This window comes from Scylla paramamosain, chromosome 8 (genome assembly GCF_035594125.1).
Source record: "Scylla paramamosain isolate STU-SP2022 chromosome 8, ASM3559412v1, whole genome shotgun sequence".
Taxonomy (NCBI): domain Eukaryota; kingdom Metazoa; phylum Arthropoda; class Malacostraca; order Decapoda; family Portunidae; genus Scylla; species Scylla paramamosain.
Window position 1 is genome coordinate 17,228,250 of NC_087158.1, and position 13,790 is coordinate 17,242,039.

A 13,790-nucleotide genomic window follows, 5' to 3' on the forward strand; every position below is an offset into this window, starting at 1 on the left:
TCATCCTCCTCGTGGACTAGTTAAGAACGCATGAACAGACAAAAAAAAAAAAAAAAAAAAAAAAAAAAAAAAAGGTTGTTGTAAGAAGCCAGCCAGCCCAAACGTGGCAATCCCTATATAAAACACTAATAAAAACTTATATCCACCCACCCTCTATCCATGAATGCAGCTAATATTCTTTAAAGGGTCTCTATTGACTCAGGGCTAACATTACCGAGTCCATTCCAGTCACCTACCACTCCATTTGAGAACCAATTTCTTTCTATGCTAATTTATCAAGCTTGAACCAGTTACTTCTAGACCCAGCCTGACTACCTCACCTCATCAGCACGTGTACCTGGAACGCATCTACACTAAATACAACCCATGAAGTCACTACCTACCACTAACCTAATCTATCAAGCTTTAATTTACTTCTAGACCTCTCCTGATTACCTTACCATCTTCTCCACCGCAACAAGTCAACAGCACTAACTTAATACAACACAGGATATATTTGCAATAGCCACCACCATTCCCTCCCCCCTACCTTTCCAATAGCCGTGGCATTTCACTTTCCTACATAGCTTCACTTCACTGCACCTTCCTCATTCACCATTGCTCTATTTCTTCCTCCCCTCAAGACACTGGATAGGAAAAGGCAGGAAAAATAAATAAATAAATAAGAACTAGAGAAAACTTTGCCGGGTTACTCTCTCTCTCTCTCTCTCTCTCTCTCTCTCTCTCTCTCTCTCTCTCTCTCTCTCATACCGACCCCACATCCCTTGCTCCTCTATTGAAGTGAAGGAAAGAAATAATGTACTTTGAAATGGTGAGCGAGGAGGAGGAGGAGGAGGAGGAGGAGGAGGAGGAGGAGGAGGAGGAGGAGGAGGAGGAGGAGGAGGAGGAGGAGGAGGAGCTATGACAACGGAATACTTGAGACCGTAAGGAATGGCTGTTGGAACTAGAATCAAGGAGTCAGACTGAGGAAGAGAACACAAGCAGAAGAGACGGAAGAGAAAGAGAGAGAGAGGGAGAGGATAGGATGCTATTACTAAATAAGCAAGAGGGAGAGGAAGTGATAAAAAAAAGGGAGAGGAAGAATAAGACACGAATGAAGAAGGAAGGAAGTGGGAGTGAGGGATAAACAACAGAAGGGGTACTGAAAGGGAAAGGAAGGGAGGGGGAAGGAAGGGAAGAGGAATGGAGTGGAAGGGAAGGGAAGGTGAAGGGAGAAGGAGAGGAAGAGGAAGGGGAAAGTGTAGTGTTTATGGTGCACCAGAACTTGAACATAACACAACCACCAGTAAGAACAGAACAGAAGTAACAAAACATTTTAACGTAACCAATAATAACACCACAACGAACAACAACAACAACAGACTACAAAACATAATGAAAACCACCACCACCACCACCACCACCACCACCATGACCACCACCACCACAACAATCGAAATCGAAATCAACAGTATAACAAGTAACAGCCAACCGCAACCACCACCACTACCGTTACCACACCACCACCACCACCACCACTTACCAGCATCACCACCACCACCACCACCACTGCTCAATTACTTCCACTCACCCACAATACGATAAAAAGACCTCAGGGGGAAAAAGAATGCAGTATTGTGTAAGGAGCAATAATCAACTAACTCAGACTAATACAGAAGAAAATTTCCGGCTTATTGTGAAGATATATTAGTTAATAGAGTTGTTTTTTCCTAGAGAGAGAGAGAGAGAGAGAGAGAGAGAGAGAGAGAGAGAGAGAGAGAGAGAGAGAGAGAGAGAGAGAGAGAGAGAGAGAGAGAGAGAGAGTGTGTGCGGGTGCCTAATCAATAGTTCCACAGCTGACTCATTCTCTAGAGATGTGGGACACTTACAGCTTCCACCTTCATATTGCCCCCATAACACACACACACACACACACACACACACACACACACACACACACACACACAAGTTACCACACTGTCTTGCCGCTTTTCCTTTTAATATTACAAGTAAACACTCAACTTGCTAAAACAAACACGTTACTGAATACACGAATAACATCAAGTAGTATAAGCACACCAAATTAAGGACACCTATCTACCTCATCAGTTTCTATATATACAAGTTTACCTTCACGTGTTTACAAGCTTAAGGTCAATAGCACCAGTGAAGCAAAGACGTGGTGTACACAAGAGTGTGTTCCTTTTCATGGCGTGTGGTTAAGCCAACATAGCGAGTCTGAAAGCAGCTGAAAAAAGAGGAATATAAAAATGAGGTTGTATCTAACGTGACAGGTATTGTAATATACTGAGTTATATACCGGATAAGACGTGACATGATTCTCTCTCTCTCTCTCTCTCTCTCTCTCTCTCTCTCTCTCTCTCTCTCTCTCTCTCTCTCTCTCACTAGTGAAGGAGCACATTTCCAGGAAGAATGTGGATGATAAATAATTAAGATGAAGTGTTGTTGGCTTGCCTGTTAGTGGGCCAGTGTGTGTGTGTGTGTGTGTGTGTGTGTGTGTGTGTGTGTGTGTGTGTGTGTGTGTGAGAGAGAGAGAGAGAGAGAGAGAGAGAGAGAGAGAGAGAGAGAGAGAGAGAGAGAGAGAGAGAGAGAGAGAGAGAGAGAGAGAGAGAGAGAGAGAGAGAGAGAGAGAGAGAGAGAGAGAGTATCCTTGACAACAGCCTGCATGCCTCCCCCCAACATCCTAGTCTCTCTTCCCCCACGCGTCGCCCGGATGTCCTACAGTAGAGTAAATAAACCATCATTCCTTAACTCTTCTCCCTGTCACTCCTGCTGCACCACCACCACCACTACCGCGTCACTGGGTCGGCTGACGCGATACGCCCCCGCTCATTCCTGTCATGTAATAGACGAAGACAAACTGGCACGTCAATACTTCACCCTAGCGGTACTGGCGAGTTGTTGCATATTGGTGGCAGCGGCGCGGATAGTAGAGAGGGTAAAGAGAACGATGTCTGACTATATATCTGATAAAGTAGCTTGGGTCTGGCAGTAGTAGCATTGGAATTAACAGCAGAGAAGTACGAATAGAGAGGTACGTCCATTACTCCTGCACAGCTGCGTGTAACTGTGAATTTCCGACGATCCTGGTGGCAACGATGCGGATGCTAGGAGGAGGGAACCGAACAATATTTATGATTAATTAGCGTAAGTTTGGCACTAGCAGAAACGATGGAATTCACAGCAGCAAAGTAGAGGGTCCATCACTCCTGCACTGCTGCATGTGGTGGTGATGGCGGTGGATGTGATATAGTCGTAGTCAATACTCAAAATTAACATATCACACTCACTCTCACTTTGTTTAGCATTCTCCTTCTAAAGTCCTCTGATCTGCTGAGAATCTACTATTTTTTTTAGGTTTTGTAAGAAGACTGTGAGCCCATAAGAGGACTTGTGGTTGAAGGAAAGCACAAAACACAGTTGAAGTGAGTGCAAAAGGTTACTCGACGCGTGACTAACAAGACAAAACAGTGCCGAACATTGAGTGCACAAGTAGATGTGAAAACAAGACAGAACGTCGCTCCCTGACTCGCACTGTGCAAGCACCACAAGCGCTCTATCAGCATGAACACAATCGTAGTAGGGTTAGTCAACGCCCCCAGTCCCTCAGCGAGGCAGTGTTGTTGTACCGCCCGGGAACGTGGGGACGGAATGATAACGCTTCCTCCTGCTGCTGCCTGAATGTCACACAAACTGATTACACGAGACACGAAACATGGGAGGCTTTAACTGAACTTTAAGAGGTGTTTGTTACCTTTCCTCTTCTAGTCCCTCCTTCCCCCTCCCCACACACAAATACGTGACCACCCTAAAGCAGTAAACTGGAAAGAAAAAAAAAAGAAAGAAAAAAACAAAAAACAAAGAAACAAGCATCTGGCTGCGCGACACAGGAGAGCACCGCTTGCTTCTGGTATGTTCCAGGAGATCCTCACATCATGGAAGCATTACACTCTCAAGTACTGTTAACCCGACAGCCGGAACAACTCCACGACCACCACCTCCTGCCAGCGTGGTGCAACACTGAACAAACAACCTGTGTGATATTAGAACAAGGGCGTCTGTACCCAGGAAGGGCGGGGTGGGGTGGGGTGGGGGACAGAGACGACTGGCTCAGCGGGAAGGCACGCTGAGAGGGAGCAGCAGCGGGTAGAAGGCAGTTTCCCTGTGAGTCACCGCGGTCCCTTCCTCCTCCCGCCTCCCCTGCGCACTCGGAAAGGACGGAGGAATGAAGGAGAGGGAGAGAGAGAGAGGGAGGGAGGAGAGAGGCAGACAAGACAGGAGTGGCTGGTGGATAATGTGAGCTGGAGGAACCTGCTTTCGGGCCTGATTCTGAGTGCCACACCGCCGGTGTGTGTGTGTGTGTGTGTGTGTGTATCGCGAGACAGAAGGGACAGAAGGAAGCACAAAGTGGGAGTAGCCCTCATTGTTCTCAGCCACTATTCACGCCTGTTGCGCGCACGCTCGCTCTCCCTCACACACACACACACACACACACACACACACACACACACACACACACGGAACCCAACAACCCCTAGGGAAGGGAGGGGAGAGCAGGGGACGCAGCGAGGTGATGCCTGAGTCTATGTGGTTATGTAGTCTGCTATTCACCTGTGCTTCTCCACCTGCGCGGGGCGGCACCAGAGCTCACGTGGTGGGTGGGGGCGGCGTGCCACCCGCTATGGCTTCCTCCTCGGCCTGGCAACAGTTTCCCGCCCCGCGTGGCGCTCCAGGGCTCGCTACCGGCACGCGGGAAACACCTGCCGTCCACGGGGGCCTCAGCTTCCGGCGTCCATCCTTCCACCACTCCCGTCCCCGACACCCACACCTGCCCACCACTCCTCCAGTAACCGCTGCCCTCCTACCACGCCAGCACTCCAGTTCTCCGCCTCTCATCTGCTCTGTCCGACTATCATCTCCACTGCCCACGAGCATGCTTGCCCCTTCCGTAGTACTTCCTGGATTCCTACCACTACCATCACAACACTACAGCCTCTACAGAGCTTCTAATTGTGCCCACCACCGTTATCCAGCCTGTCACTCCTCGTCTACGACACACAAACCATCTTCACCACAAGATTCTGATCTTGCCCTACAAAGTTACTGTAGCCTGTCACCCTGCTCGCCATTCCCGCCATCTTCACGCTTCCCAGCTCCTTCAAAAAATTTACCTAAAAATAAACTGACTACCGAACCCCAAGAAATTACTGGAATACGAAATAGTTTTCTTAACTCCCACAAAAAAAAACGTGAAATATTATATTTCTGGAAGCATCTATTGTTTCTGTACAGCCTCCCACTCCTCTCCGTCCTACATCTCTCTCTCTCTCTCTCTCTCTCTCTCTCTCTCTCTCTCTCTCTCTCTCTCTCTCTCTCTCTCTGTAAGTGTGTGTGTGTGTGTGTGTGTGTGTGTGTGTGTGTGTGTATGATAATGTGCTCAGCTGCCGGGGGATTAAAGCATCGCGTCGCGGCAGGCTCGCATGCGGTCTGTCAGGCTCTGGTGAACCCGTTAACGTGCCACCTCGTCACGGCCTCCCCGACACGCACGTCCTGTCTCCTTCAGCTTGCCTCCAATGCACTACAGGTATCTAACTAGTCGCTACAGTATTAAATGCCTTGCTATGGCCATAAGCCTGTCTATGCACCAGTGCAGGAACACGCACACGTTGATACCTTGACCGAGGTGAAAATTCTAGATTCCCTGACTCATGGCTCTGATGGCACCGACCCCCTGGCCACCCCCCACACTGCAGCCCTGGCGTGATACAGCTAACCAACACTTGATGGACGACGCCCTGGGTGAGAGAGTGTTGGTGGCGACCCGACGTGACGCCTGTCATCTACCACTACACCGGAAACCAATCACTGAACAATGGTACTCAACACTTAGGACGAGAGGGACTCCCGCCATGCTACAGTTCCTTCCACGACCACCTACGACTACTACTACTAGTAGTAGTAGTAGTAGTGCTGTTAGTGCTGTTGCTCCTGCCGCTACTACTAGTAGTAGTAGTAGTAGTAGTAATAGTAGTAGTAGTAGTAGTAGTAGTAGTAATAGTAGTAGTAGTAGTAGTAGTAATAATAGTAGAGATGGTGGTGGTAGTAGTAGTAGTAGAGGTGGTGATGGTGGTGGTGGTGGTAGTAGTAGTAGTAGTAGTAGTAGTAGTAGGTGGTGATGGTGGTAGTAGTAGTAGTAGTAGTAGTAGTAGTAGTAGTAGTAGTAATGTATAGCTGCAACAACCACCGCTAACAACAAAATGACTGTTGTTGTTGCTGTTTCTACTACTACTATCACCACTAGCACTGGATCACCACCATTACCTAAAAATTTCTGCTGGTACAACTACCAGCAAGAGGAACAATACAGCTGTTTCCATCACCATCCCCACCACCATCTCTTGAACCATCTCTCCCTGATCTCCCCTAGACAGTTTACTAACTACAATGCAAGTAAAGGGTAGTTCAGCAAATACCTCTCTCTGTTATACGTTCATCCTACATAATCCATGCGATCACCATAATTACTGGACTGTCACATTTGGGTCGCGTGAGGAAGCCCAGATGCATAACTAAGTGAGGCGGCGGGGGAAAGCATCAAGGGCGAGCCGGTGACGAAGACAGCTGGGAGAAGAGACGGGACTGCGGGGATGGGGGCGGCAGGGTCAGGCAGGAGGCTCAGTGGGGGAGAGGCGAGGGGAGAAGGGGCGCTGGGGATCAGGGAGGCCCGCATGGGAGGTGGTGGGGCCAAGGTAAGGGAGGGAGGTAAGATGGGAGAACAAGGGCCGCGTGAATCACCATCAGAAAGCGAGGTCTGTCACTTTCCCCTGATCAGCCCTGACACCCCCGCGGGCCTTTTACCTTCCCTGCCCCCCCCACCCTCATCTTTCACCATAACCATCGCACTCATCATCATCCGCCACACTCGCCCCCTCCATGCTTCATTACCGATACTAACAAGCACCCGATCCGCCCATTATTCACAAGGCACGTCCATCACTTATGCATTAACCCGAATGTAAACACGCAAGAAAATATCATGTGGTGAAGGCAATAACTTCTCTCTCTCTCTCTCTCTCTCTCTCTCTCTCTCTCTCTCTCTCTCTCTCTCTCTCTCTCTCTCTCTCTCTCTCTCTCTCTCTCTCTCAGTTCATCAATCAATGCTAGTATTACTGAAGATGCCTCTCACATTACATACAGAACAGCCCTTGTCCTCCTCACTCAAACCAACCATTCTTCACGTCGTACCGAGAACAAAGCCTCACTGCCTGATATTTATTCAAACCTGACGAGCCTCTGACTAACAAATACAATCAGCACAGCATGGCACGCATATCTCAAGCACCGACAAGCACTGACATGAAATTCTGCATGATCCATCTTTTTATATTAGTAGTGAACAATTTAAATAAATGCTTGCTTGCGCTTCCCTTTATTTTCCACCTTGTCAAGCACATCGCTCTAGACAGGCATGTGTCTTGTCCTGTTTGTTACCCGAAGGCCACAATGATGGGGTCGTTCTGTTCTCATTCTCCTTCATCCTCAAGATTAAAGGATACCGGATCCAGGTGGAAATACCAACTACTTCACGACCAACAACACTGTCAAGAGCGCCACTCCTCACGTTAATTCCCTCCAGGATGCCTCTCATCATCTACATAAGCGTCGCTGCCACACACACCACTCACTCAGTCAGACAGCGTGATGCACATGAATAACACCATGGCACTCCAATCACCACCCCAGGGTGGTACACGTGGCGCTGCGAGTGATCCAGCCACAGGTGACTTTACTAGCGACTTTACTGGCAAAAACCACGGTATAATTATAACAGTATAGCCATCTTCCACCTACTCACTCTCAACCTTTTCCCGATCAAGTCTGAGTCCTCTGGTGGATAAGCCTTAAGAACATGACATGCCCTCCTTGTTCAACCTAAATTCACCCGGTGCGCCACCCTAACCCTCTTCCTTCAGTCACGCCAGAAGGGCCAGATGCGGGATATGCAAAGCAGGGATGCCGACCCATAAAAGTTCCTTCCCGGCTTCATCACCCACGAGGAGGTGCGGACGCTGGTGCCCCGGGGCCTCTTCATCCTTGACCACTTGAGTTATTTTAAAGGGAACTTTCCGCACCACCCTCACCAACACTTCTCAAAGTAAACACACTATACCTTTGTTATTGACTTACTTAGCCACTCCCTGCAACACTGCATTGCTACATAGCGTGTCGGTGCAATAAAAGAACGCACGGAACAATACGAGGACAGACGGCATCTCATCCTTGAGGTTATAAACAGCCAGAAACGTAAGAAACTAAACAAAAACAGCCTCGTCATGATCTACCTACGTAATCTTAATCACCCAGCGACTACAGTTCTTCTAATCACCAGAGCAATACACAACATAAATGCCTCGTCGCGTCATAGTTTACTGTACACTTCACAACTTTCCCATCTACATGTTAAATCATCACGTATCAATTTACAATCACTGGAGCCCGAACACCTGATCCTGGCAAATTTCCAGTCACCAGATGAACACATTGCACATTTTTTTTTTAAATCCTCCGATCTATTATTATCACTTCACATGTGTTGAAGCCGGTACAAAAGAAACGCGTCAAATATTCTTACTGCCAACTACACTTCATCGAACATTCCACAAACAAAACTTCCCTCCCCTCCACACACAGAGAGTACTCACGATATATCTGGCGAGATTCGACTGTGGGAGTTTATAAAGAGTGAACTATTTTGGGGATGACTTTCAAGGAGGGACCTTCATCGCAAGTGAAATTGAGAAGGCGAAATCAACTAACGCTACCCGATTCATCAATAAATCCTCCGCCTTCATTAAAACACACAGAAAGAGTGAGAAGGACTGGACCGAGACGAGCAGTGAGTGGCGGGTCACGTCCACCTGGTCAGGTAGTCAAGTGTCTATCAAGGTTTCAAGTTAAAGCCTACGTGCGTTTGAGAGAGAGAGAGAGAGAGAGAGAGAGAGAGAGAGAGAGAGAGAGAGAGAGAGAGAGAGAGAGAGAGAGAGAGAGAGAGAGAGAGAGAGAGAGAGAGAGAGAGAGAGAGAGAGAGAGAGAGAGAGAGAGAGAGAGAGAGAGAGAGGCGTGGTATTACTGAAGGTCTGAGCAGTGTGGTCTGTGAATGTGAAAGTTTGAGTTTTTGCTTCGAGTTTTTGTTTGCTATCATAACTTTCTGTGCTTTAAACACTCGACCAGTTTCTTGGATAAAAACACAAGTGGCGAGTTTTCGGTTTTAAGTTAGATTTCCGGTGTGAGGAGGAGGAGGAGGAGGAGGAGGTAAGAGGAGAGGTTTCACGCACGCATGACCCCAAAGCGCTATTTATATCCCTTCCTGAAGTGATCATTGTTATACTTTATAGATCATTAAATATGTGAGAGCGCATTCTCTCTCTCTCTCTCTCTCTCTCTCTCTCTCTCTCTCTCTCTCTCTCTCTCTCTCTCATTACGCTTCTGATGCATTCACTCCTTGTCATTACTCCTCGAAGCACACAGATCTCTTCAAATGGCAAAGGTGGGCGAGGTTTCACAAACACAAATCTACATCCCTCACAAGGCGTCACGTAGTCCCCTTACTGTGTTTATTCCTTTTGCCCAGTGCGCCACCAGGGAGATGAGGTTGGCGGTGGCCTGCATGAACTGGGAGGAACGCTGGCCGGCTCTCAATAGGACTGGAGGGAGTGGGCACAAAGCTGAGGGTGGGCTGCGTGAGGGTGGTCGTGGGTCATAAGGGAAGGGAAGGGAAGAGAGGGAGGAAGGCAGGCTGGTGGTGGCTTGTATGGAGGGTCGGTTCAGTCATGGGGAAAAACAGATAAAAGTTTCCATGTTGCGGGATGGTAACCAAAAACTACTGGGGAAAATTTTAAGCTTCAATACAAAATAAAGTCGTCCTTTTTTTTCCTTATTTTCATTCAATCCAACTTTAAGGAGCATGACGCGTCCTATCCCGATTACTAACCTCACTGACCTCGCCAACATTCCCCCGTTTTTTCACCATTATAACTTTGCGGTCTGTGAACTTCAAGCCACTCGTGATGCTGAGGGCGGCAACTGGTGCAAATCAATGAACGAGGCCAGTGTTCCGTGACTGGAGTGGGAGCAGCGTGTCCGCCTGTGAAGCGTCCCTGCAAGCACACCACGGTAATTAACGAGCCAGATAAGCAGTCCCTATCAAAATATATAAAACTAATGCGTGGTGCCGCAGCTGCCACTTAAGTGAGTGTTGTGATAAACGCCTCAACACGCCCCACCCTGAGGCATCAATTTACACCCAAACAAGCGGCTCTCCCCCACACCACCTCTATCACCCAACAACTACCCTCCCCTCGAGCCCTCACTCACTGCCACCACCATTTACCCCCCACCCTTAGCTGCCACCACTCCTGAACCCTCCCTACCCTCCACCACCATTACCACCCAACAACCCCCCTACCTCACTGACACCACTCCGTACCCCCTCCACTACCCCGTATGACTACCCCCACCATCTACTGCTACCACTATTAAAAACCTAATCTCCCCCACCACCACCTACCCACCGCCATCGCCAACCGTCCCATATCCCCACCACCACCACCGCCACCCGCAACCCAGCACCTCTGACTCAATACACCAGTGTTTCCTAACCTGGGTCCGTGTCACTAGGCTTTAAGGTACATGTGTGGGAGTGGTGTGGGTGCCTAGATCTGACTATAAGGGGTGCTAAGGTCGGAAATGGTTAAAAAGTAAAGCACAACACTTTTATTGAACTGCCCCAAACCTCCCCACTGACACCACTACTACTACTACTACTACTACTACTACCCACAATCAACTCACAAACAATGCCATCACTATTTAGCAACCGTCCTACATTTCCCACCACCACCGACACTAACAACACTAGCAAAGCAATGACAGGAGGAACGAGACTTCATTTTATTTGTTTGTAATTTAGCAGCTGATAGGGAAAATTACCTCCACCACACTACAGGTTTCCTCCTAGCGTCGCCGATAAGCCCCCCCAAGGAACCACCTGCCAGCCAGCCACTTGGTGTGTAAGACCGAGCACCTGCTGCCAACATTCCCACCCAAGATGTGACTCACGGATTCTGAAACCTGTTGCAAGGATTGGATTTCCCTCCCTCCTCTCCTCCTTCCCTGACCTCCCTTCGCCGCCACCACTATCATCAGTCCATGGTACTACAACTACTACTACTACTGCTGCTGCTGCAACCACTATCACTACTATCGCCAAGACCATTACTTCCCTTGTTACTCTCTTCACTTCATTACAAACACCACCAGTTGCTACTACTATCACCCAGACTATCTCTCCTCGTCCTCCTCCACTACCACCACCAGTTGCTACTACTATCACCCAGACTACCTCCTCACTCTCCTCTAGTTACTGCTACCGTCACAATCAGCCAGACCACTCCTCAAGTACTCGTGACCTGAGCTGTTGCCGCCACCTCTCGCCATAATATGTACAAGTATCCACAGCCTTTGTAGCAACACCCTTGGCCACTCATGAGGCTCCAGGGTTTGGCATTAGTATGGTTAATGGAAATGGTTATACTGCATTAAACAGCACAGCCAGTAATGGGAAAAGTTAATAGTGAATGTCTTTCTCTTTGAAGCTCTCAAGTATTTTTTTTTTTCAGCTACTTGACTGTCACAACTTATACTTTTAATTAAATGGTCCGGTGTGACTAAATATACCTGAGGATTTCTTCATGGGGTTAATGACGGCAAAGCAAATGATTAATCTATTCCGACAAAATAATGGGTGTCCTACTGCCATCACCATTCAAAAGACTAAGCAAACGACACGCAAAGATAACTATTGGTTACTTAAAAGGATAATTAAATATTGCTTTCTTACTTTTTACCAAATAATTAAGTCTTTGTGGCGCTGAAAGGGAAGAGTTTATCTGAAAGGGAAGAGTTTATCTGTCAGTAGCCTTCCCCGCCCCACATTTGTCACGGGATCTTCGTGGTTAAGGCGGCCGAGGGAACTGCTGGGTTCTCTAGTGGGGCGGGGCCTTGTGACGCCACTTACCCCTTCTAAACGCGCCACCGCCACCATCTCCCCTCCCCGACTCTCTCTCTCTCTCTCTCTCTCTCTCTCTCCTTCTTACTGATCAGGAAAGGCTACATACAGGAAACTGATGATAGTGGGCAAGAAACACCACTAGTTTCACACACACACACACACACACACACACACACACACACACACACACACACATACACACACAAAGAGCAAAACTTAGTAGTCGCACAGCATCCCTGTTACAATAACTACCAGTAATTTTTTGTCAAAACTAATTGTTCAGGGAATGTACAATCTAGCCCAGCAATGGGTGTGGTTTACTTTACACATGGCCAATACCATCCCTTCCCTTCCCTTCCTTCTGTCATCTTAACTCTTATAACCTCAGCTGACAATAAATGTCGTCCGCAGTTAACAACTTAATTATCCTGTGATGACAACGCTTCTCACATAAATATAGATAAGTAAAATACCCTCACACACCAGTTTACCATTATTCGACAGCTATAAATGTTTCACTTAATTTGATTTACATCAGTGGTGCCCAGCTGAACTACTTTCACTGAAACAATATCTTTCTCTTAATGCCAACAGCGCCGCAGAAAGCAAAAACCACTGACGCAGCCTCGTCCCCGTCCCCTCCCCCCGACCCCTCGTTGATGTACGACTGCACGTTAAGTTTATGGCTTGGTTTACAACACGGACTGAAAAAGTTTGATCGAAATATACCGACCATACCGAACAAATAAACAAAAACAAAATAAATAAAATAAAGTAAAATGTACGAAAGGACAGATAGGAGCCCTTCCTCAGTGAACGGCAAAGGTGCAGGATCAAGAAGAAAGCTCCACATAGGAAAGCTTTAGCCAAAACAAGCCCTCAAATGCATGACAACCCAGGCAACGGAGCATAGGGAGACATTACAACCCGCCTCACCACCCCTTCTCTCTCTCTCTCTCTCTCTCTCTCTCTCTCTCTCTCTCTCTCTCTCTCTCTCTCTCTCTCTCTCGTGTCCCAGCATAACACAATTACACTTCAAAATCAATATTTGTTCGCAAACTCGACTCATTATTTTACTGTTGATAAGCGATATCTTCAAACGTGTTTCATCAGTGGTCAAGGTTGATAGTAATTAATTAGTAACTCTGAAGCAAGGCGTTTCTTCATGCTGAATAAAGGGTAAGTCATGGCTCTTTCACCACCTTTTATCGCTGACCAAGGTAAATTTTGTGCCTGGAAGTATCGTACTGGGCAGCTGCAGCAGTGTCTTCAATGGCACGAGCTGTGGTGCCGCAAAAAGCTGCACTCTACGACCTTTCTCAAGCCAAGGGTTGCTGATCACCTACGGCAAGGGCAGCCATTCTTTCCTTACTGCTTAACGGTTGTCTGATGGCGACCATCACAGAGCTGAAGCATTATTTTCCACCACACTCGTCCTCAACTTGGCGGCTGTCTGATTGGCCAGCAACTTGTAAACATGACATCATGCCGAGTGTGCGTGAATGCCTTGATACTGTTCCCGTGTAAGCAGTCATAATACTGCGGTGTTCAAACCTCTGATCGCTGAATTACTGACTAAAGGCAGCAATTACTCTTCTCAAGAGATACCCTTTCGCTGGCAAGTTTTTCTCTGATATGAGGATGTGGTACGTGTACACCGGCGTGCCCTGTCACCTTGTGCCCTGGGAAACTGTGGCGGCGGTCCCCACGTCCAAGAGAG

The 13,790-nt window shown here is 47.8% G+C and overlaps 1 protein-coding gene across 2 annotated transcripts in view; it reads right to left on the reverse strand.

Moving 5' to 3' along the window:
* The window catches only part of LOC135102886 (chloride intracellular channel Clic-like), a 58,597-nt gene that overhangs the window by 44,053 nt on the left and 754 nt on the right, over positions 1-13,790 (reverse strand). The gene's annotated exons all lie outside the window — the stretch shown is intronic.